The following is a 25974-nucleotide window of genomic DNA, read 5'->3' on the forward strand; positions in this document are numbered from 1 at the left end:
TTTCATTTAATCTCATGAGAAGATGATATCTCCTTATAGGTTCATGAACAATTGAAGGGCCACATCCTTTCGAGAGGAAGACGACAATTTCTGCTGCTGCTCATTAGTTGTATAGTAATAAGTCCTTCATACTACAAAAAAATAAAAACTAAATGTTGCATGATGTTTTGTAATAAAACCATAGAAGTGAGGGAGGAAATATGGGTTAAACTTTTTCATTTTAGCCTCTCCATATGTCTCCCTAATGGGAAATGCGAATACTTCTGGTCGTTTATTTTCAACTGTAGTGTTGGTGGGGTGTGAAATTATTTCTCCTTTTGCAATCTCCTCAAGGATCCTCACTTGCTCATCAAAGAGGGCCTCAATGGTCCCTATTGATAGGGTAGGAGGCTAAAAGTCAGACACGAGAGGCCTACTATTAGTAGAAGTGGGGGTTTTTGGTAAGAAGTTTCTTCTTTTGTCCCTAATTCTTCAAGGCAAAAAAGAAAGGAATGTAAATTTATGTTTTCTGTATTTTTTGAAAATAAGATGCTAATGTTTTTTTTCCCTTTCATAAGAGATGAAATGAAAGAACGATCAAATAAAATAAGGAAAACATAATACATACTTGTAAGATCTCTCCAAAACATATGGTTAATTTCCTACACACAAAAAACTCAAGAAGGATTTTTTTTAAGGAATTATTTTAAGATACTTTTCAAATTATATTGCCACATTCCAATTGTTTATCTTTACATACATCATGTAATTTATTTATTTGTGAACATAACATAAAGATGATGTTATTAAATTCATTTACCATGAGCTCAATTTATGTTTTCTAGAGAGATAGTGCTATATCTCTACGTAAAGGGGTTAACATATCTTATTGATTTATCCAGGATGTTTGGTGACATTTTCACATTGGATCATCTTCCAAGAAAATGTTGGTTTCTTATTAAATTATCTATAAGGCATTCGAACCTTGATTTTCTTACATTACAACCATTGTAATATGTATATGATAGTATGACAGAGAAGCATTTATTTTTTATGATTCACTTTTCTTTTCTAACCACGATGATTGTTGATAGTAAGATAAGATAAGATAAGATAATTATATTTATGTCCAACTAATGACCACAAAGTAGGTCAAATGGAGTGTTGAGTACACTGATGTATATACAAAGTAGGAGAACCAAACGGTCTCCTATAAAAGATACAATGCATGAAGTAAATCAAAGATACAATGCATGAAGCAAATCAACATCTGGCTCTAGTGGAGAAGATATATGACCTAATAGGTCTGAGGATCAGACCCATCTCTCCTAACATCTGAGGCTAAATGAATAATGATGAAGAAACTCAACAATGTCTGTTGGCCCGACGAAGAGCCGATGGCAAGTGCAGACTGTCCACTAAATCATGTCCTGGGGGGGTTCACACGTTGCTGAATGATGGAGAACCTAGTATGTCTCCCACGAACAAATTTGAGACAGAACTACAGCTGAGATCTCATGTAGTAGGGTGAGGTCCCACAGATCCTCATTGATCTGGACTCTGGATACGTATTGGTATCAATCGATATCTTGGTGCCCTTGTTTGAAGGTAGTAACCTAAAAAATGTTGTGATCCTCTGTGTGAGGTCTGGTCTGATGGGAGGCTGAAGAATATGCACTCGGAACCTTAGAGCCTCCTGCATATATAGGGCCACACATATCTAATTGGGGTAGCTGGAAAAGTCAGCGAGGGTTTGAGAATCTCTGAACAAGCAATGAAAGCTTCCTCTGATCTCGTAGTAGATAGGGCATCCAAGGATGAAGTGCACCTCAGTCTCCACTTCCTGTAAATGACATACCTGATAGAGTTTGTCTAGTCTATCCATCTGTTGGTCTATCTCTACTCGAATTCTATGAGAACCTACTCTAACTAGCCTGAAGGAGTGCGAAGAGCATGTATCGAGTGGTGAAACGTATATTGGGGTCGAACAATGAGCCCATCTCTCAACTCCAAGAAGTGATTAGAATAGAAGGCCATTTTTGGGTGCAACCCTCCTGGAGGATTGACCCAGGTGACTTGGATGAACTGCCTGTAGATGTCCTCCCGGATGATGTTGTTTAGATCTTGTCTAGTAGGTAAAAGGTGACTAGGAGCATCTAAGGAATATCGGAAAGGAGGGAGGTGATCCAAATCAATTCCCACTAACTCTATGACGATTGAAAATACTATAAACCAACATTTGGCTCGACTTGAGGTGGTAGAATGGGAAATAGTCTCAGAAGAGCAATATGCCAAGTAAGGATAATGGTCCCTACTCTTTATCGAGTTTTCCAAGCCCTGGACATGATGCAAGAATGAAACCAATTTGAAGACCATCTCAATTCGAAAGGGTTGAGCTCCAAACTTTGCAAGGATGATGTGTTGCGATACTATCAATTTGCACCTAATGATGCGATAGAGAAGAAGAATCTCGACTCTCTCATTTGAAGCCCAGTTTGACTCAAGTAAAGAAGGTTCCCAAATCTTTGATCCATATAGAATAGTGGGACGAATCAAGGTGTCCATGAGGCTCATCTTGGATGAGATGTCCTGGAAGTGATGTTGAAAGCACTGTCTCTCGAGAAGGGCTAAGGATCCATATCCTTTGTTGATCCAAGGCTGAAGTGCTAGTCGTAAACTGAAGCGGGAACTGAAAATTACACCCCCAAGAAACTATACATGCTGGTGATCTCAATCTCCTCTCCTTTGAATAGAAAGAGAAGGTCTGAGGTTTTCTTCACCCCATTAAAGATCATAACCTTGGTTTTACCTAGGTTGATCGTCAATTGTCGATGGTCATAGAACAAAGCTAAGACATCCAGTTACCTCTTTAATCTTTGTGGGAATGAGGAGAGGAGGACCATGTTGTCAGCAAAGAGTAGAATAGATATCAGAACTTGGTGAAGAAGGCATCCATTAGTGTCCCGGATATGCTCGTGTAGAAATGCTTCAAACTCATCAATATAGATCCCAAATAGGGTAGGGGACATTGGACAACCCTGTTTAACCCCAATAGTTCTTCGAATGAAATTAGACATCCCATGGGCTGTGTGAAGATGACCAAGAATGAACTCATATAGGTGCTAGTGGTTTGGGTTATCTAGTTTACTAAAATTTTCCATAGCATCGACTTATATTATGAAATCATGAAGGAATGATTTCCTCCACAAGGACCATTTTTCAACCAAATATAAGGTTTATATTAGAAGAATCTAGAACATGCAAGTTGTAACCCACAAGGTACCCATATAACAATCTTGGCTACTTGTTGGAGGCTCGAGCACATCAAGTTGTCATCTGATCTAGGGCTCACGTCCTTTAGCTATCAATCAACAAACATGATGGGTTGGGACCATTTTTGGGAGGTAACTGCTCACCCCCTCTCTGTCATCCGATCCTTATTATTTCCTCATGCTGCAAGAAAGTGGCTCTGCAACTCTAGGGTTCTACTAATTTTTTTTCTTCAATTTTCTTCCATTATTCGAGTTCTTATTTTTACTTGCATTTTAGGCCATGCATTTCTGCCTTATAGAATAGGGTTGGTTGGTAATTTGACAACCATGGTCACTATTTTTAGGTTGGGCCTTCAACTTTTTTTGTATACCCTTTGGATTTTTTTCTTTGATTCTAAATGCCAACTTTGCTGCAAAGTTTCCTCACATTCAACTAAACTAACTCTTATGCAATTTCTCCTTATAGAGATAGTTACAATTTCCTTTCTCCATATGTGCATTGAATTCCAATTTACTTAGTTGGTGCATCAGGTTCTAATGGGTGCATTACTTATTCACTGTAGACCTTTTCCAAGTAATATATTCTCTAACCCTAGGTTAGGTATTTTCACTTACCTTCCTATTCTTTAATTTTCTTTTTCCCCAATAAATGTGCATGTTGTGTTTGCAAAGTAGAACAACATGGCCATGGATTTTTCCTCAATGCTTAGGTAATTCTAAAAGTTTGTCCTAGAATACACCTCAATCATTACTAGATTATTTTCATTGTCTTGATTGAAAACTATGCTAGCAAAGTCTTCTTACTCACTCGCTTTATTCTTACAGATGTGGCTCCTACGCAGAAAATAGGTCATACCTGTTCACATCACTATTAATGAATGAATATTCTCACAAGAATGTTCTTTGACTTGCTTCCATCTAGGATTTTATTTCAATTCTCTACTCATACTCAGGGTTTTCGACTGTATGGAAAAGACCCCTCTCAAGGGTTCACATGGGGACTTAGAGGATTTGTATTACTATTAGTCTCTAGAACTAGTTTTTGTTGAGCCTCCTCCACAAAAGGAGACTGGACCATTTCTCTGAAATCCTCTTCCACGTAGGGGTTAAAAAGTATGTTTTTGTGACTACTTAGCTAATTACTCTTATTTATTAGGTATATTTTAGCCCAAATAACCCACCTTTAGGGTTGTTTTAAAAAAAAATATTTTTGGAATTATTTCCATGTATGTATATGCCAAATCATTCGAAGGATTTTATTACTATAATTTATAACGTATCTTCCACTACATAGATACTCAGTCGTAAGATTTTTTTGATTTTTTTTAACATTATGACTAATTCTATGATCATTAATTTACTATTGGACTACTTATTTTCTTACTCAAAAATAATTTGTGATAATTCTATCACCATGGAATATATTAAACGTACTGGAGATTTATGCAAATCCATACAACACATTTCTTTTCTTGTATTTTGCAAATGAATATCTCATGATTGTAGGATTTTCTTTTACAAAACAATAAAAAATATAGAGAAGGTTTAGCACTGTATCCTTCAGTTTTTTTTTTTTTTCATTTAATTTTCTATTTCAAAGTTCATTTGGTTTTCTTCCCATTTAATGCCCATAAATTTTTACTTATCTGATCAGATATTTATACTCTTACTCTTGTACCGTATCTATTTGTATGCATTGTGATAGTCCAGGTATGATTGTGGAACTTGTCATGAGACCCACATGTTTATTTGAGACTTACTAAAGTCTAGACCTTGGACTGTCACCAATCTAAAAAAAGTGTTTACTTCATACAGTTGTTCTAAGGTACCTAACCTTGTTCTTTTCACATACCTTATGCTTCATATGTATGCATTCCTGTGTAAAGAAACCATACATAAACTCACATTCCTTTATGCAATCCTTCGTAATTATGTTATCTATCTATTAGGTTACCTAGAAAAATAAAACAAATAACCCTAACCAGTATCTTTACAAAAAGATACTACTTTACAACCCTTTTAAAAATGCAATCTTTAACTTTATATACTTATAGTTTTGAGAGAATCCTTACTTCCATTTATTTTACCCAAGTTGTAGCCTTCTTCTCATTGGTACACTTTAATTATTGTAGGTTATATTTTGCATACCCAATTATCATTGAGATTGATATTCATCACATGGTTCTACATGCTATAATTAATCATCAATTCAATATTTTTCCCATCTCTCAATTTTTATTGATTTAACTTATGAAACACTTATCTATTTTCCCTCCATAGAATGAATTAAGAACTATCACAGTCCTCCCAACCATAATTTGAATCTCTCTCAATCCAACTTCCCTCTAGCTCTACCCTTTTTGTCAGAGAAATGGTTTCAATGATTCTGTATTAGAATCTTTAATTCTCTTTAACCCTTGAAGCAAAAAAATTTTCTTCCCTTTTCAGGTCTCCCCCAATGTTTCTCTCCCTACTGTTTAAAAAAAGGGGAAAACGGATTTCCTCCCCCCATGATTTTACTATTAATTTTTTGTTGTTGTGGGAATAACTATTTATCTGACAATAAGGGTTTAGTTCCACCTAATAGCTCTCAACATATTCTTATGAGTGTTAAAAATAATCATACATTTATTTATATCCACATTTAAGTATGCATATATTTTATATCATAAAATTTAACATGCACGTTGACTCACTCACTTAAATTTACTTTTCCAATAATGATAAAAGGAAATAAAGTTACAAGTCTAATAACTAGAGGTGTTACATGACACATCCCCAACAACGATTCCAAAAATAGATGGCCCTCAGTATTTCAACAAAAATGTTGCAACTCCCAAAGGTCATAGCTTAAATTTTCAACCTAATTTTTGGACAAACTTAAGAGGGGTCAAAACTATATGTGTAGTAGGAACTATATATTCCCTTTCCTAAATTTTATGTAGGTGGAAGTATTGAGATGATATATAGTTGTACATAGAGAAAGTTAACTATTTTATGCTATAGGAAAATTGAAATTGTATATAATGACTAGCATATAGAAAGGAAGGAAAACAATTCAATCTACAATGAAGTGAAAACACACTACTCTATATTTCAAGGATAGAAAACACACATTGGAAATAAAATCCTATAAACAACAAACCCAAATTTTGTAAGAAAGAAGAAATTTATAGAGCAATTCAAATAGAGGCATCTACATGACCTCTCTACTTCCAAATTCCATTCTCATGGTTCCAAGTTTGTTGTAATACACCAGAGAATGATAATCATGAGTTGAGTGCAAATCTAAGTGACTTCCAAAGGCAAGTTACAAACTGATACAAGGTATTTATTTTTCTATATGAGACAATCCAAGGAGCATTGGAATACACCAAATGTAAGGATGGAAGGGAAAGAATCTAAGAAAAAGTTGTAAAATGATAAATTACAAATGTCCAAGGCATCACATTACCTTGTGGCAGGGTTAATATAGAAAGGTGCAAGGCTATGGGGTTTCTTGTAGCTGCAAAACAAGGGACTATGTGGAAAAAACAAATAGTGTATGATGGACAAAAAAAAACATCAATAAGGAAAGTGAATCAAATGTAGGAATAAGAATTCTCTCTAAGAAATGTGACCATTACAAATATCATCACCTAAAGCTAAGATATTGTGCAATAAAATTTGTCCCTAAATTATCTAAATATCCATACATAAAAGCAATGTTCAAAATTTATGTTGCAAGGATAAAAATATGCAAGAATGGAAATGGTACAAGAGGGTTATTGAGAACCTAGGGTGAGCCCTAGCCAAAGGAGGTGCAGAACCCTTAAGAAAAAGCCAAACTAAGAGCTAAAATCAAAGATCACATCCATTAACTAAAACTTTCTTGTACATGGAAAATGTTAGAAAAATTGAACTCTAAACTTCTCCTAATGCTCTACTTTGTTATGTTTCTGCTCCTACTAGTTCTAATGGGCTACTCAAACCCTCTATTTATACAATGAGGGTAGGGGAAAATTCCTTTGTGGGAGGACTTATTTCCCTCCAAAATACTTAAAAAATTGGATCATGTCTTCTGGGTCACTGCATAATAGTAGGAAGGATTATTTATTTTCCTTAGCCAGCACATACGAAATATTTTGTAGCATGGAGCAAACTTCACAAGTATATCTAGCTGGATCTCCTAAAAAACTATGCAAAATCCCTTTATTATCATATGAAATATTTAGTCATTTTAGGCACATAAAGTATGAAAAATCTCCTTGAATCTACTAAGAACTCATTAAATTATGAAAGTATAATAAAGTGAAAAAAAGAAAGGTTAATGTAGCCTTTATGTGCCTAGGAGTGGTTAGATAGGCCTTATGTTTTTTCCTACTTGGGAGGCCCATCACCTGGTTAGGTACAAATGAACCAATTGGATAGAAATGCCAAAGCCATTAAAATGGAATAAGAAGGAAGTTCCCTTAACTAATGTTGTGCATGATTGATATATGCTTTATATTTTATGGATATGTGAATTTAGTGAAAAAATAAAAAGAGGGAATAATGATGTTGTTTCATTTGAAAGGTCCTTTATTGAGAACCATCATAGTAGAAGGATAAATAATCTAAACTTAAACATGATGATTTTTTGAATGGTATACTAATTGCTATGTTTTGAGTAATACAGTGAAGTTACCCAATGGATCCCATGCCATGTGGAATTCCCATCAGGAAAGTGTGCAAGAATAATTTTGTTATTATTAAGTATTGTTATTAATGTGCTTATGCTTATGCTTATGAAATTTGTCGTGAGAATGAATGAAAAACATAATGACTAAAATTTGAATCTAAAAATAACAACACATGAATTTCATGGAATATGTGCATGCACAACACATGCTTGTCAAAATGAATATGCACAGGGTTGGGAGCATGGATGAATACATGCTTGAATTGGATACATAATGAAATTCCTTTATGAGAGTTTCATTGCAACTTGTAATCAATCAAATTGATAGAGTTGTTAATAATATGTGAAGTTGAGATAATTTCAAGGACCACTGAATATTGCAATAGCAATTATGCTAAAAACTAGATGTATTCTTTGAAAATAATTAAACTAAAAATTCATGTGATGAAAACCAAGTATGGAAAGCAAGAAACAAGAAAAGGTAAAAAGGTAAAGGACAATAATTTGGTAAAATTCATTTTACCTAAATTGATTCTTTTAGTTTTAAAATCAACGAATACTTTGCATGGATGCCCAAACACAGGTATGGTTAAGGTAAAAAGTATTCACTACAAAAATATTTCAAAGAATTTTGCAATGAATGAAAAACCAAAGTGGAAACTAATTACTCACGAATTTAAAGATCCACAACTCTTGGTTTTGTCTCTTTAGGATATTAGAATAAATATTTGATTGCATTATGAAATTCTTAGAATAAATGTGATGCACACGTATGGTGCTATCATAGTTTCATTTCAATATAATTTAATTAGATGGGCTGATAGAATTTTTATATGTGCAATAATTCTGAGATAACTACAAGATGTTGTGAATATTTGAAGTGAAAAGAATGTATGTATGAATACTGATAGTTGTTTAGCTAATTGAATGATTAGATTGCATGTACAATGCTAGAATTGGGTGTGAAATATAAGACACCATGAAAAATAACACTACTTGCAAGGGATCTCAATAATATCACTAAAATTCTCATGCTTATAATATTTGGATTTTGAATGTAGCAAAGTTGGGAAAATGAAATTTTTAATTTAAAAATTTTGAGCGTACCTCATGGAAATTAAACCTTGTGACATAGGTGAAACAATGGAGCATGGATCTTAGGAAAAATTATATTGTGTGGACATGGAAATTGTGTGACACTTTGTTTACCTCATGGGTGTAAGTCATAACTAGGACCTTGACTATAAGACTCCATGGGTAGTGCAATGCACCATGCCAAACCCTCACTTGGTCATAAGAATCCTTGCACATTACATTAAAGCATGTCAGACTAGTACTTGGATGTGAGACTCTAACGATTACCCCATGCAGGAGAATATCCTAGACAGGTAGATTGCATAGAATGGAGTTTTCCTAAGCTAAGATAGGTGAGTAGTTGATGGGGGACCATGAAGGAGATCCCTTGGATAGGTAGACTACTTAGAATGGGGGTTTATTGGCCCTAGAAGGGTGAGTAGTTGATGGGGGTCTATGAAGGAAAACCTTTGGATGGGTAAACTACTTGTAATGGGGGTTGAATAGGCCCAGAAAGGTAAATATATAAAAGGAGAAGAAATATGCCCCACACTCATTGGAATGTGAGCATGAGGAGCTTTGTTTAGTACATATAAAGCTTGTTCAATAAAGAAAAAGTTTGTTTGCTAAATATGGAGCTCGTTTAGTAAAGACATAACTTGTTCAATAAATACAAAGCTTGTTTGATGAAGATGGATATTTTTTTAGTAAAGATAGAGCTAGAACCATTACTTATGAAGACAAAGGAAAAAACGAATAACCATAAAGATAAGTATCAATTTAAAGAATTATCTACTGAAATTGTGTTTTAATTGATTTAAGTTTTTTATGATTAATCTCATAAGAATTATAAATGCTCATGATATAGGTGAGTCGTTGAACTATCCGACACAGATATATGATGCTGATCATGAGCACTATTAGAGTGATATTAACATGGTGCAACACACCATAGTGGAGTTGAAGACCTTAAGGACAAGGCTATTGTGGTGACACTATAATCATGCCATACATTGATTTTCATGAGGTATGATGTGACAAATGTGTTGTGTTATTGAGCAAGCTAAATGGATGTTGTGAGACTTCATCGAGAATATTCTTGTGTAAGGAAGCCTTACCAAGGAATGGGTCACATGAGGGATTGGGGTGGAAAAGAAGGGGATACCTAAACTTGGAAGGCATGTGCCTGCAAGGAAGAGGAAACCTAAGTAGATTAGTTTTTGAGGGGTCATTTTCATATTTGTTGGGTTATTGGTTATGTCCTTGGAAGTCATGAGCTGAATCTTTCCCTTGCAGAATCCTTGAGGATAATGAATGACATGTATGAAAATCACAATAGAGAACATTAGATATGTTTCATATGTAAGTGATATAATTATAAATATCAAATTTTGTTTCTATTATTTGGTTATAGAACACTAGGGACAATGTTCCTTTAAGGGGGTGCAGTTTGTAACACCACTCCCATTGCCCCATATTGTTGTAATGTTATATGTATTACCATGTAACACCAACATGGAGGCCACGGTTGGATGATAATGTTGTAAAAAAAAATAAAAAAAAATAAATGTTGATTTTAATTACTTGGCCTAAATGGAGGGCCACACAGATTCAATATCCAAGGGGGTTTCTTGTTGTATGTGTGTTGATTGCTGGTGACGTGCGTATTGTGTAGACCCATACTTGTTATAGACATTTTTGGGCACTGCAACCCCAATAAAACATGTCCATAAAACAAGGGTTCGTAAGTCCCTAAAAGTGTTTTTTCATACCCTAAAGGAACAAGGTCAGTTGATTACATCATCTCCCGGAAGTTCTCCAAAGGAAATTGCTCAGAACTGGTCAAAAATGGACCATACAGGTTGCTCAATGCTAAGGGTGTGATGCATCCCACATGCCCAATGAAAAGGATGTGATGCATACTGAAAAGCCCTTCTGTAGGGTGCGATGGGCGAGAGTGGACAAATGGCAGAGACAGTTTGCGAGGTGGATGATCATGGAATCTTCCAGAAACTTCTCCTGTGACACTTGCCTCTCTGAATTCACACAGTGATGAGTAAGAGATCATCAATCTCCAAGTGGAATCAAGAACTATCAGAGAGAGGACACTAATCAAAATCCCAGAAGCTGACTCACCCCCTGCAATCATCTATATATGGATCCCTCATCCCAGAGATCCAGAGGCTGGAATTTTGTATCTTGTAAGGAAGTGTTGTTGGTTTCTTATTGGGATATCATAGTGTTGGGTGATCTAAGCTTTTCATGAGGTGAAAGAAGGGCTTTCATGGTGGAGGATGACGCTAAGTCAGAACAATTGGTAGTAATCCTCTTTGCTATTCTTGATATTAATAAAGGTATTCAAGTTTTCCTCCACATTCTTGTATGTTTGATGATATATGCATTTGTGTGGTCAATATACATCTAGTCCTATATTGCTTATGATTGTAGATCTCTGTTCTTCGATAGTATTATGTTACTTTGATTCCACAGGTGCTCTTTGAAGCTAGGTATACGAAGGAGAAGCAGCAAGGATTTGTCAGAAGGGAAAGGAATCGAGCAAGGAACCAAGCGCAAGATCGAGGTTGGTGTCCTTCATTCCACTCTTATCTACTTTTCATAAAGGAAAATGGAAGTAGTTTTAGTTTGTTTGTTTCTAAGATAGCTACCAGTCTTAGTGGGACTAGCAGCTCCAAGTGGACACTAGATTTCCCAATAACAAAATGGCGACCACAGTGGGAGCGAATAGATTGTTTGTTTGTCTATATTTGTTTGTGTTATAAACTTACAGATGGAGCCTGAAGTCAAGCCAGCTAGCCTTCGAACTGCATTTGCTATGCAAGTGCAAAGTAGATCAATGCCGCTTTAGTCTATCTCTGGGTTTTGTTTATAAACTAAACAATCGATTTGCAAACTTTCTAATTACCCTAGTGATGGCTCTAGTAACCTCATTAGATCAGCCCCTATGATTTCTATTTACTGTACATCACTTGCCCAACCTAAATCCCTGAACTGAGCTGCAAACTGTGACCCGGAACCCAGTTGAAGTCTCGTCCCTAGACCATCGCACCTTTTACTCTTGGGAATATGGATGCATCGCACTTCCCGTGTGCATTAGGTGTGCTGCATCACACTTTCCCTGTGTTACAGGTGCGCTGATCAGACAAGACCCCTTCTGCTCTCAGATTTTGGTTTTTGTGTTCACTCTCTTTAGCTCTATTCAGGAGTTTTGCTGTCTGTGATCAGTATACCACTATCAAAACCCCCTTCCTTTCCATCCTTCCACCTCCATTGTGCAAAGAACTGTGGATGTTTTTATTTATTTTCTGCCATTTTCAGTTCTCTTTTACAAAGTAGTAGCATAGTCGAACTGTCATCTTTTGATTTGAAAGTGTTGCAAGTGTCGTTTTCAGTAAAAGAGAAGAATTCTATTGTTCTTGATGGTCGATAATAAAGTTACTCTTGTATTTGATTTGAATTAGTAGTTTTTCAAGTGTCGAAAGCAGTTTTCAATTCAAGATAGTAAAGTGTCGTTATTATCTTCCTTTCGTTTTTGAAGAGAAATTTGTTAGTACTGTCGCTTTGAAAAGATAATTCAGATTTGTAATTGGCATTCTTCTTGTCATTCACACATTAAGAAAGCTGAAAACAAATACATGCATGTGAATTTGCATTTAGACTGCTTGTTGGCTTGATTTAGGACAGTGCATCTAGTGTGTGCTCTCTGCTCTATGTTGAAAGAATATCATCTCTCTTTCTTTAGTAGCTAGGATTTTCATTGCAAAAAGAAGATTAAAGGATTGTTTATCATCTTAGATTGCATTTTAGGAATTGTACATCTACATCATGCAGTGAACCTGAAAGGAAAATTTCTTAAGAAAGATCAACTGTAAAATAAATTTAATGAACCTAAAAACTCTTTGGAACCTAACGCACAACATCTAGAAGTCTAGGCTAGAGACATATTCCGACGTTGTAAAGCCTGGTAACTGTCTTTTTCACTGTTGGTTGGGTGATTCCTCCTCTTTGAGATGACAAGTGCTAGTACGGACTTGTGCTCCCACGTACCATCGAGTATATATTGGGAGACCACAATAGGCTATATCCTTTATCCATAAGAAGTCGTGTCTGCTGCCCTATCGATCACAATGCACTAAACACAACATTCGAGAAGATTGACTGCCATACCGTAAAAACTATTCTGCAATTTTGCGATTAGTTTGGTAATCCCTCTGTCTAGATTTCCAGAGTAGTCTCTTTCATTCCTTTTTAGAATCCTTAAAGGAAAAGGTCCATATGAGCACTTGTCACTTCAGGCTCATTAAAAATCAAAGGCGACTAGAGTCATCTTTTGTTTTTTCTCGACTCTTAAAAATTGAAAAAACAGTGTCAAAGCGTCTAAAATTCATTTAATTCGAAAACATTTTTCCCTTTATTTTTAGTTGATTGAGTAATCTGCAATTGTGGAAGAAAGTCAATTGAAACCCCGTCGTTCGTGGAGGCTTACGAGTCAACCGTCTTTGTGCCCAGAATCAAAACTATTCCGGACAAAGCGAATTCATTTAATCGACTCAAAGTCCCCTAGTTGGGTTGGAATAAGTGTTTTGACACCCTCAGAGACTCCGGTTACTCCAAACATTTCTAGTACCCCTGCCTTTACAAAAGAAGTTTCGCAGCCATAAGAGGACAATAGAACTGATCCTAGTGTGAGGGTAAACACTTCTATACCTGAACCGGCTCCATCCATAGTTGATTCGGAAGGCGTTGTTCCCCAAACATCAGTCGCTGCAGAATCTATACCTTCTTCGGCACCGGAAATATTTACAGACCTGACGGTCTACCTCTTCCACTCGGTTTGATTGCTATAGAAGAGGTTGTGGAGGATCCACCATCTAGTACTCCATCGAAATTTGAAGTAGGGGTCACTCTATATCCTTCTTCATCAGAAATTAGTCTACCATTATTCGAAGTTCCTGTAGAATCGCTAGGAAACCTTTTGGATAGACTAGATATGTCTGAACAATTGTCGACATCTAGGACTGTGTCATCTGACACAACAACGACAGAACTTCCTGCTGCTACTCCGACAATGTTCGCGGCCGTACCATCTGTCGCGACTAGCTCTCAATCACTGGATGGGATCCATCCAGGGGTTGTTTCAATGGTATGGTTTGTTCCCATTTGTTCATCCAGAATAATATTTGGAATCTCTTATGTTGAGTCTCAGCAAATTGATCCTTCGCAATGTCAATTTGGGCAGTCTGGTCCTCAAAGGAAAATAATTCCCTTAAGCACCAGATTACCGCCGTATGGAGGGTAATATGCCCTTTCATTGTCACCTCCAAGAGGTCAAACATACGAGAGTTCGCAACAGAATTCAGGTTATGCTGGAATTACATCTAGTGGTTGGATACCAATATTGCCTCAACAACCAAGAGTTGTATACTCAATGCAACAAAGTATGCCTATGTCAAATATCCCTACTACACTGGCTATTGTGACGGTGTCGCAAGTACAAGCGTTACTTATCGTATGCCAACCTCAAGTCTCTCAAGTCGCAATCCAACAACCCCTTGTCCCTGCGACACCACCACAATCATTGGTTAGTGGCTCCTTAACTGGAGTGACCCAGGCTCAAATGGGTACCATTACCCCTCATCTCGGTCAAACAACCAATATTGGGCAACATCACATGGTCTCACAACCATGGCTGGTGTAATATCAACAACCACAATTCCAACAAGTTTACCAAGGACTTGAGCACCAAGTCATTGCAAGTAATGGGTAGCCGTATATTCAAAATGGACAACATCAACCATTTCATAATGGTTATGCCCATCAACCTATCAAAGTTATCAGCATCAAATGCACTATGCTAGTATGCAAAGACCCACTGCTCAGGCAATCCCATATTATCCTGGGTACGCTTCACCGAACCTTAATCAACAGTTTCCCTTCGTGGAAACTTTAGAGTTACCAGATCTAAACCGACTAACAAACAATCCAATCGCTTACACCTCTTGGTGGCCAACGTTTCCTCATAAACTTCCATCAGATATTCCTAAATTTAATGGAAATCCGGGTGAAGACCCGTCAAATCATGTGATGACCTTTCACCTGTGGTATTCATCTAACACTCTAAATGATGATTCGATCAGGCTTCACCTTTTTCATCGAACGTTAACTAGTCCGACAGCAAAATGGTATATCGAATTGCCTAGAGCTTTGCTTGATAACTTCAGTACCCTAGCCACAACCTTTCAAACCCATTTTCAGTTACCCATAAGGTACGAAATGGGAACAGAGCTTCTTACCAATTTCAAGCAAATGACAACCACTCACATATCCGATCATATTCATGAGTGGCGACGTCATTGTAGAATGTAAAAACATATGTTCCTGATCAGTTGTTGGCTGAATGGTTTATTAAGTTGTTGTTACCTTCTATTACGGAAGATGTGGCAAAGGGAGGAGTCGTCACTAAAGAGCAAGTAATTGCTCGTGCGCAATATTTAGACTTAATCTATACTCAGTCTGGCACGCTCTACGATAAAATCCCTGATGCTCCTAGATCAGAATTTTTCGTTACTTCATCTCCTAAATCAAACAAAGACTCTCATGCCGGGGACGGCGTGATAGGAACGACTAGCACAAAAACTGTAAAGGCTAAGTCGAAGAAAGCCCGTACGGTTTCATGACAAAATGAAAATGAAGAACTTCTCGCCTTGGAAGTAAATGTCGTATCGATCGAAAAAGGCAAAGGAACCAAGAAACCAGGAGGCAAGAAGAAAAAGAAATGGAAGCAGAAGAATCAAGAAGAGTCGTCCCCTGAAAAATCTTCTGCAAACCCTTCTGGAGATAGGAAACCAAATCGTCCATGCCTAATATGTGATGATGATCATTGGACAAGAGAGTGTCTGTATAAAGCTGAGCTTAGAAAATTCTTCAAGAATTCAAAAACCTCGGTAGTATTAACTGATCCGTTTCCAAATCCAGGAACAAATCTGGTTGCTAGTGGCAATGCTTCCCCGTCCCAAGTGCTAATGTTGTCAGTTTCAAAGCAGTAAAACGATGTTTTGATATTAACAAGGAATAAAGACTACGGGAATCCACAACTGTCAAACAACAAGGCCAATGATCAACCCAGTAGTTCGACAACAACTTTGACCGAAGTTGTGCCACCCATCATTCCTGAACTAACGATAAAGCCGCCAAAGGGAGTAGTACACAAATCGACATTTAATCCTCATGCCAGAGTAGCACAACATTATAATATAGTGGAGGATCTGGCCCAATCGCCATCCACTATGTCAACACTTGAGGTACTGCAAAATTTCCCCTCTTAAAAGCAGGATTTATTATTAGGGATAGGTGGGATTGACCCATCAGATTCCAATCTTGTGCCCTTTAATCACAAAGGATATGACCCTCAGTTACTAGCTCAACTAGCTTTCCTTATTCAAGTGAAAGCCCTCAAAAAAATTGTTCATCAAACAATTATTGATGAGGGGGCATCTACATGTATTATGTCGATGAGTTTCTGGAAAACCTTAGGATCTCCACCCTTTTCATGATCTTCGACAACATTAAAAGCATTTGATGGACGAACATACACCCCATACGAGATTTTAAGTAACTTGCAAGTCAACTAGGGGGCAAAACAGTAGAAATAGATGTTGAAGTAATTGACGAAAACCTCGATTACAACATCCTACTGTGAAGGCCCTGAATATATGCATGGCAGCCGTTGTGTTGACCTACTTCAGGAAGATTGTGTTTCCCTTTCAAAGAGGAATTACAATCGTCGACCAACATACATTTCTCCCCAACAGTTCACAAGTTATGGGAAGCATTCCAATGATCCACGGAAGCTCTCACTCGCTTCAAAATATTGGAGTAGGCCTACTAAAAGACCCTATATTAATGGGGACTTTTTCCCTACCGCCTCCAATTAATCTGGCAGAAGTGGCAACAGTGGGAGCCTACAATATGATATCTTCTATTTAAAAGATCTCTAAAAACGATATTAAAACGGATCATCTGAAGGTATTACCTCCAAGCCCAATAGAAATCTTGTAGCAATCAATGTTTTCGGCATGGGAGGGAAACCCAAATCAACGCTCATCAAGCGTTTGGATAGATAGGTCTAAAGAATATGGTACCCCTTTAGATCCTTGGTTGCAAGTACATTATACAGACGAAGGAATTTTTCAGTCAATGATGATTGATGGGGCACCATGGGAAGATTACCACCATCATTCCCATCTTCTGGATTACAGAGAATATACTCCTAATGACCTTCATCATCCATCAGTTTTTGATTTTCTATCAAAGACTGTAAACACGGTGGATTCCGAGTGAAACTTATCCAATATTGAAGAGACTATTGCCATAAATATCTCGACCAAAATAGATGTTGTAGAGAATATTCATGTCGGAAAATCTTGTTCTCCTTCAGAACTGGAAATATATAACGCTCTTTTTCATGAATTCAGAGATGTCTTTGCTTGGTTGTATGATGAAATGCCAGGCATTGACTCGAGCATAGTTGAACATGAAATTAAGATGTATCCAGATGTCAAACCCGTACGACAATGGCTACGACAGGTGCACCCCAAGAAAGCCGCTACCATCAAGGCAGAAGTTGAAAAACTTCTCCACGCTGGTTTTATTTACCCTGTTCCTCTAACCGATTGGGTATCAAATATTGTTCATGTAATGAAAAAACAAGGAACGATTAGAGTGTGCGTCGATTATAGGGATGTAAATCAAGCTTGTCCGAAAGACAACTACCCTACACCCTTAATTGACCAGATAATTGATGAATGCGCCAGATGTGAAATCTTCTCATTTATGGATGGATTTCCCGGGTATAATCAAATAAATATCCGCCCATAGGACTAGTCAAAGACTGCATTAATTTGTCCGTGGGGCACATTTTCATATCTCAAGCTACCCTTTGGTTTAAAGAACGTAGGGGAAACATTTCAGAGGGCAATGAATTATGCCTTCCATGACATCAAAAACATCGTTCAACCATATCTCAACGATCTTCCGGCTCATTCGCGAAAGCGGACAGATCATCCACAGCATTTGAGAGCAATATTTCTATGTTGCCGACACTACAAGATACGACTCAATCCACACAAATGTGTATTCTGTGTCAGTTCTGGTTGTTTACTTGGCTTTGTGGTCTCAAGGGACAGGACTCATCTCGACCCATGTAAGGTTTAGGCAATCATTAATTTTCCTCCACCTTCAAATTTTCTTCAGATTCAGAAACTCCAAGGGAAAGCAAACTTTCTGAGGAGGTTCATTCCAAATTTCACCGAACTGGCTAAAGGTTATACTCGTCTATTGAAAAAGGAAGTACCCTTCGTCTGGGATCAGGTCGTGCAAGCTTCCTTTGATGCTTTAAAAGAATCCCTAATAAACGCATCATTAATGTACACTCCTAATTATCAAAAAGACTTTAACTTGTACCTAGCTGCAGCGGATACAACCATCGCAATGGTTTTAGTTCAAGAAGACAATGGAATTGAACATCCTATATATTATTTAAGTAGAAACTTAAATGATACAGAAAGCAAGTACTCCTATGTTGAAAAGCTAGCTCTCACAGCTGTTCAAGCGATACAGAGATTTCGACACTATATCCTCTTTCGAAAAACTACCATTTTGTCAGATTGCAACCCCATGACTTATATATTGCCGCGACGGTTGCTGGGGGGAAAATATTCAAAATGGATAGCAATTATACAAGAGTTTGATCTGGAATTTATAAAATTCGAATCAAAGAAATCCCTAGTTTTCACGGAGTTACTATGCGATCTCCCATCATCGTCCAACGATGTAACATCAGAAGAAGCAATCGTGGATGAATCTTTGTTTCTAATATCTTCAAGCAATCCGTGGTATGGAGACATAAGAATCTATCTCCAAACCCAAACATATAGGTCTAATACCTCCCTCTCGGAACAACGACGCATTCAATACCAAGCAAAAGACTACATGATCGTCGTGATACACTTTATCGTCGTGGTATCGATACAGTTCTGAGGAGGTGCGTCATCCACGAGGAGGCAGAAAAAGTCCTAAATGCCTAAATGATTGCCATTCAGGCGCATGTGGGGGCCATCAATCTGGTTATGCTACGGCGCAAAAGATTTTACGAGCAGGATACTTCTGGCCAACAATGTTTAAAGATTGCATAACCGCAGTTAGAAGTTGCCATGCCTGTCAAATCTTTGATCGAAAAACCATAATACCACCCGCACCTCTGCAACCAGTAGCTGCGGTTGGGCCATTTTCCAAATGGGGCATAGATTTCATGACATGTAATCCCACCTCGGCGGGGGGCATGGGTATATCATAGTTGCAATAGACTATTTTACCAAATGGGCCGAGGTGATGCCTACATTAAACAACAACGGTGAAATGACTGCCCTCTTCTTTTTCAATCATGTAGTCTCTAGATTCAGAATTCCATAGGCCATAGTCACAGATCATGGATCGCATTTTCGCAATCACATGATGGTTGAGTTGGCTGCCAAGTTAGGGCTATCCCACGACAGCTCTACTCCATATTATCCGCGGGCTAACGGACAAGTTGAGGCAATCAACAAGGTCTTGAAGCAGATGCTGCAAAGGATGATTGGAGTCCACAAAAGGAGTTGGCACCTGATCCTATACTCAACCTTGTGGGCATACCAGACATCAGTGAGGAATGCAACCAGGTTTACACCCTTTCAATTGGTGTATGGCCTGGAAGCAATCTTACCTTTCAGTGTGAAATCTCGTCCCTCAAACTCGTGGTCGACCTCCTCCCCGGAGCTTCAGAAGAAGAGGCTCGTTTCTTGGAACTAATCCAATTGGATGAAACCCATCATGATGTCGCTTTGGATAATGAAGCCCATAAGAAACGAGTCAAGGCGCAGTTCGACAAGAATGTAAAACCCCGTGTCTTCTCAGAAGGTGACCTGGTCTTACTCTACGACTAGGAATCCGATAAATTGGGAGCAGGTAAGTTCAAGTCCTTATGGATGGGCCCCTATATTGTTAAATGTGTATTAGCAAAAGGAGCCTACAAGTTAGTAGATTATGATGGGATTCCATTGGCGCAACCTCGCAACGGGTTGTACCTTAAGCGTTACTATGCTTGACTCAAGATAGTAACCCCTATGCTTTTGTTACATTTTTGTTTTTGCTAAGGGTAATTGTTTTGGTTAAGTGATCCACTTTTACATTTGTTGCAGGTGTCGGACCTATTGGAATCATTTGTTGGATGTGCCGACAGAGCGAGTCATAGTTCACAGAACCTATCTTCTGCGGCCTGGGCCATCTTTGATCCAAGAAGCGAGTTAGTAAGTTTCAGAGGGGTATGTATTGGTCAGTCAATGAACAATATTTTTGAATACAGCATGTTGATAGAGCTCCTCTCTGATGTCATTACGTGTGGCATACGCTGACTAGTCGTTAGGCTAGACTCACAACTCGTCATCCTATAGGTCACTGATATCTACTTTGTACGAAATCCGGCTATCTATTGCATGTTCCTAAGGGTCGAGATTTTGGAAAGGCAGTTTGATTCTATTCAATATCAACATATTTCCAAAAAACTTAAACACATTAACAGACTCATTGGAAAATTATGTGTTAGATAGACATTTGCAACATTTATAAAAGAAGCATTTCATCAAATATTTGCATCAAGATCACGTAACTCAACCAAAATAAAGCTCCGAAAATAAAAAATATATATATAACTGTTTATGGCTCATACATAATGTTCTGTAACCAGGACAAAATCAGTCAAATGACCCAAAAATCAAAATGCTAGGGGGCACCTTAGTCTAATGATGCTGGTGATAACAAGTCACCGCCTGTGCAATCATTCGTAAAAGCCTAGTCCATCGACTTGGCATGCCAGTAGTATGTCGCTGCAACCTCAAGGGCAGCTCATCGGTCCTCATGTCTGAAATACCAAGAGTGAGGCTCTCGACCTGATCCTGTAATGCTGAAAGAGTCTCGGCCACATCAAGTTCATGAAGGATAGCCCTCCCCATAGCCTGTCCTGCTGGAGTGGCAGTTGGTACTCTCAGACGTACTACTGGCCAAAATGGTCCAATATCTGCATGAGCACATAAGTTTTGATTAGTCCTGATAGAAGAAAGCACATGAACATTATAAAAAGAAACGATGAACAGAGATATGGTCAGAGAATTTACCGATAACACCCCACTACTCACCAGCCGGAAACACCAAATCCAGGTCACCCCGGAAATCCATACCAGCATATGGATACTCAGAAAAAACCATCTCCTGACAGTTGAACCACTCGAAAAAGGTATCAGAAAAGGAAACTTGGGACTGAACATCATGTCGGGCCATAAGGTCGACCCATATCTGCATTCGTGGCTCAGCCGGTGGAGGTAAGCCAAGTGAGATGTACTGCGGCTGCATAAGTGGGATCTTTTCCAAGGCGAAAGTGGTCAAAATAGAACCATAGCTGAAGTTATTCAATTTTCTATTTTTTACCTTGGTCAGTTGTTCTTTCATCACAGGGAGTATTGCGTCACACCAGTTGAACACCTTTGGTTCAAGGCATTCCAAGGCGTACTACATATAGGACCTGTTAGCCACGTGAGGAGCCGCACTACCAGTGAGTCTAGCAAAAGTGAACAGAATGGTCCTCAAGGACCGGTCATCAACATCTCGGATGTTGATCTTATTGTCCCTACTTGGCTGAGATCCCTCTCTGCAATACTGGTGAATATAATCTCTCACGGATTCACCCCCACGGGTGGAACCTGATAATGAAAGAGGGGCACCACGCCTCGATAAACCGGTCAAAAAATAGATGTCCACGATAGTCAAGGGGATAGATTTGCCTCTGATCTGAAACACCTGGTTGGTAGGATCCCATGCATCGAGAAGATATTGCAACAAGTTGATTTGTTGCCTCATGCTAGAGATGCGGAAAAACTTGAACAGGCCATAGTTCCACAGTGTAGTTACCGTAACCGGATCATGTAAAGCAAGAAGTTCCTCTTCTTCATGCTCATGTTCTCGCCATGTAACAACCATTTTGCTTCGATAAATCTCTGCAAAACAAGCAAGAGAAGAGTCAGGATCCTGATTTGGAAAAAAAAGGCAAAAATCCCATGAGAAAATAGTGCAAAAATTTCCCTTTTCGCACCCATCACACCCCCAGTAGTGTATTGGGTGGGATGCATACTAACTGGCTGATGGCCAAGCCAATATGCATCTCACCTTTCGATATAGGAAGGGTGCGATGGAGCCAGGGTGAATTTTTCAAACCCCAGAGGCTCAGAAAAATAGGAAACATGCAAAAAATTCAAAAAGGAAGGAATGCAACTGAAGAGCTCAGGTTTAGCTGCTACCTGGTCCAGACGGCGCTAAAAATCGTCCACAGAATCTCCTAAAATCAGCTGGTGAAAATCAAGGGGGAAAAGCACCTCCAGAGCTCCAAAAAACCAAAGTTCAAATGAAATGGTAAAATGAGGGGTAAAAAACCACTTTTAAATTACTTTTCACATAATTCGAATAAAATAATACTGTTTTAACTCATTTTGAAACATATATTGTTCATTTCTAATCGGTTTTGATGAAGAAATTGAATAGGTGGTACAACCTTTAAAGGAACAAAGTGATTAACGGTGAAATTAAATCAATGACCATCATCACGAGCAGTTTTTATGTGGAGTTCAAGCTCGTTAAAAATTAAACACAAGCAATGAGAAAACGTTCCCCCAGAGTTTAAGCTCATTAAAAAATGAACCAATTTCCAGTAGATAACCATTGTGAATGCATTATCATCAGCTTTTGAGCCCTCGTTGTGTTCTCATCATCACCTCCACTTTGTTTTAGCCAATCATTCACCTCCATTTGGTTGTTTGCCTCTTTTTGAGGAACAACTGTGAAGAGTGATCCTGTTAGCCATCCTTGTGACACTGCCATGACTAGAAAATTCCAAACCTTACCAGGAACTAGCTGCTACCTGAAATTATCACTCGTTCCTAAAAAACGAGTCTCCTTTAAGCTCTTTTCACCTGACTCGTAAAATATGAAAAGATTGCCGAGTGATTGGCCTCCCCAGCTAGTTAAAGCGATCAGAAGTGCTATCCCTCCTCTAGATTTTAATCTTTTTGGACCTGAGGGATTATTACAAAAAAAGATCGAGCGCTTGTCTTGTTCAGCTCGTTAAAATTACCGAAAATTCGTCCCTTTCGTATTATTTTATATTTTTTCGGACTTAAGGGATTATATGAAGAAAAAGGATTATTGCAGTTTCCTTTATGTCCCTTTCAGACTCTCTAAAATTGAAAAGGATCGAGTTATCTTTGTCATTGAACTCGTTAAAACCGAATAGCGACAAACTTGTCCATACAGACAAGAACGAGTTTCACTGTCGCTAGGCTCATTAAAATATAGCGACGGGTTTTCCTGAAGGGAAAATTATAGAACAAGCATATGTTATCCTCCTCAAGCTTGACAAAAATAAAGAGGTATTGGTCAGCAATGACTGGGGAAAAATTGGGAAGAAAACTTGAAGAAACTTTATTGGTAGCAAGTCGCTCTTGAACATGACACTTTCACTCCGCATCTGAGTCAGGTTGGGTTGTTCCACTCACTGGTCATATCACCATTGGTCCATCACACCATCCATATTTGGGGTTAACACTACCAATCCATGTCAGTGTCACCAGTATGTTCAAGAGAAGTCGCTCAGAGAATTCACCTGTGTCTCATCCGCTGTAATACATTCACACTCCATTCTTTCATGACCGCCACCCTGAACCCTGTATCATCAGATTGTTTTCACCTCCAAAATCATTTACTCCATTCCATGTCATAGATTTTGGATTCATTAAGGCCCTCCTACGGCGGGTCGCTTCTTGTCGACATCAGCTCATTATCCAAGAAGTCAACTTAGGAACAACCCTTCAGTACTTTGAATCTTGCATGCCTTAATGGCAAGTTTCTCACTTCCAGTGACAGGTTTACATCAATGGCCTTCGACCGAAAGATTTTGCGTGGTGTTTAACACGAAGTCCCTTATTCACACCATGCGAATTGTACTGTAGTACCTTGAGGGTCATCATAATTATCGGTGATTCCTCTCGCGCCTATTAACAACTTACATCATTGGCTGGTAATAAGGCGATGCCTTTCCATGTTCAACTCCAGAACATCTTTCACATGGATCGACTTGTACTCTGAGTGAAGATTAAACGAGTTTGAATACCCCGGATCTAGTTTCATCCATCCGGGCTGCGATATATTTAGGAAAATAAAGACATCAAATGTACATTGTTGCTGCACAGATGATCATCCAAATCAAGGAATGATGACTCTATTAGAATCATCAGTCTCCCGCACAGACGATTGTCTATCTTATGTACATGAAAATGAATTTATAAATCTGAGCATGGGAATGCCGCCTCAGCTAGATCATGAAAAATAATATGAAGATAATGTATTGTATTGTATCTTATTACAGGTCACCTTCCAGCTCGAAAAAACTTCGGATCCTCATGATAAAGCATTTCACCCGACATCAAAAGATTAACGACCTCATGCTTTAGGGGGCAACTGTTATAGACATTTTTGGGCACTTCAACCCCAATCAAACATGTCCATAAACCAAGGGCTCCTAAGTCCCTAAAAGTGTTGTTTCATACCCTAAAGGAACAAGGTCAACTGATTACATCATCTCCCAGAAGTTCTCCATAGGAAACTGCTCAGAACTGGTAAAAACTGGACAATACAGGTTGCTCAGTGTTAAGGGTGCGATGCATCCCACCTACCTAGTGAAAATGGTGTGATGCATACTAAAAAGCCATTTTGTAGGGTGCGATGGGCGAGAGTGGACAAATGGCAGAGACAGTTTGCGAGGTGGATGATCATGGAATCTTCTAGAAACTTCTCCTGTGACACTTGCCTCTCTGAATTTTCCCAGGGATGAGTAAGAGAACATCAATCTCCAAGTGGAATCAAGAACTATCAGAGAGAGGACACTAATCAAAATCCCAGAAGCTGACTCACCCCCCTACAATCATCTATATATAGATCCCTCATCCCAGAGATCCAGAGGCTGGAATTTTGTATCTTGTAAGGAAGTGTTGTTGGTTTCTTGTTGGGATATCATAGTGTTGGGTGATCTAAGCTTTTCATGAGGTGAAAGAAGGGCTTTCATGGTGGAGGATGACGCTAAGTCAGAACAATTGGTTGTAATCCTCTTTGCTATTCTTGATATTAATAAAGCTATTCAAGTTTTCCTCCACATTCTTGTATGATGATATATGCATTTGTGTGGTCAATATACATCTAGTCCTATATTGTTTATGATTGTAGATCTTTGTTCTTCGATAGTATTATGCTACTTTGATTCCACAGGTGCTCTTTGAAGCTGGATATACGAAGGAGAAGCGACAAGGATCTGTCAGAAGGTTGAGGAATTGAGCAAGGAACCAAGGGAAAGACTGAGGTTGGTGTCCTTCATTCCACTCTTATATACTTTTCATAAAGGAAAACAAAAGTAGTTTTAGTTAGTTTGTTTCTAAGATAGCTACCAGTCTTAGTGGGACTAGCAGCTCCGAGTGGACACTAGATTTCCCGATAACAATACTTGAAACGTTTAACCTCTTTAACATTTCTTTAAATAACCACCAACCTTCACTAACATGAATTAAATGTTGTAGAGTTTGAAGCATGGGTGGAGTATGACACCATCCCTATTCCTCCTCATGGATTAAGATTAAGGGAAAAAAATTTGGGAAGAGAGAGTGGAGAATTGGAGATGACACCCTCACCCAAAGAGGGAGGAGGTGGCATGATAGATGAAACCACTACCTAATATATGATAGGATATGATAGGAAAAAAGGGAATAGAAAAGATTCAAAATAGAGAATGTGGAATGGAGGAGAAGAGAAGAAGATAGGCATTAAGCCATTGGCAAAAAAGGAGGA

Source organism: Pinus tabuliformis, chromosome 8 (genome assembly GCF_031772625.1).
Source record: "Pinus tabuliformis cultivar Carrire ecotype Pingquan chromosome 8, CPIR1, whole genome shotgun sequence".
In the NCBI taxonomy this organism is placed as follows: Eukaryota; Viridiplantae; Streptophyta; class Pinopsida; order Pinales; family Pinaceae; genus Pinus; species Pinus tabuliformis.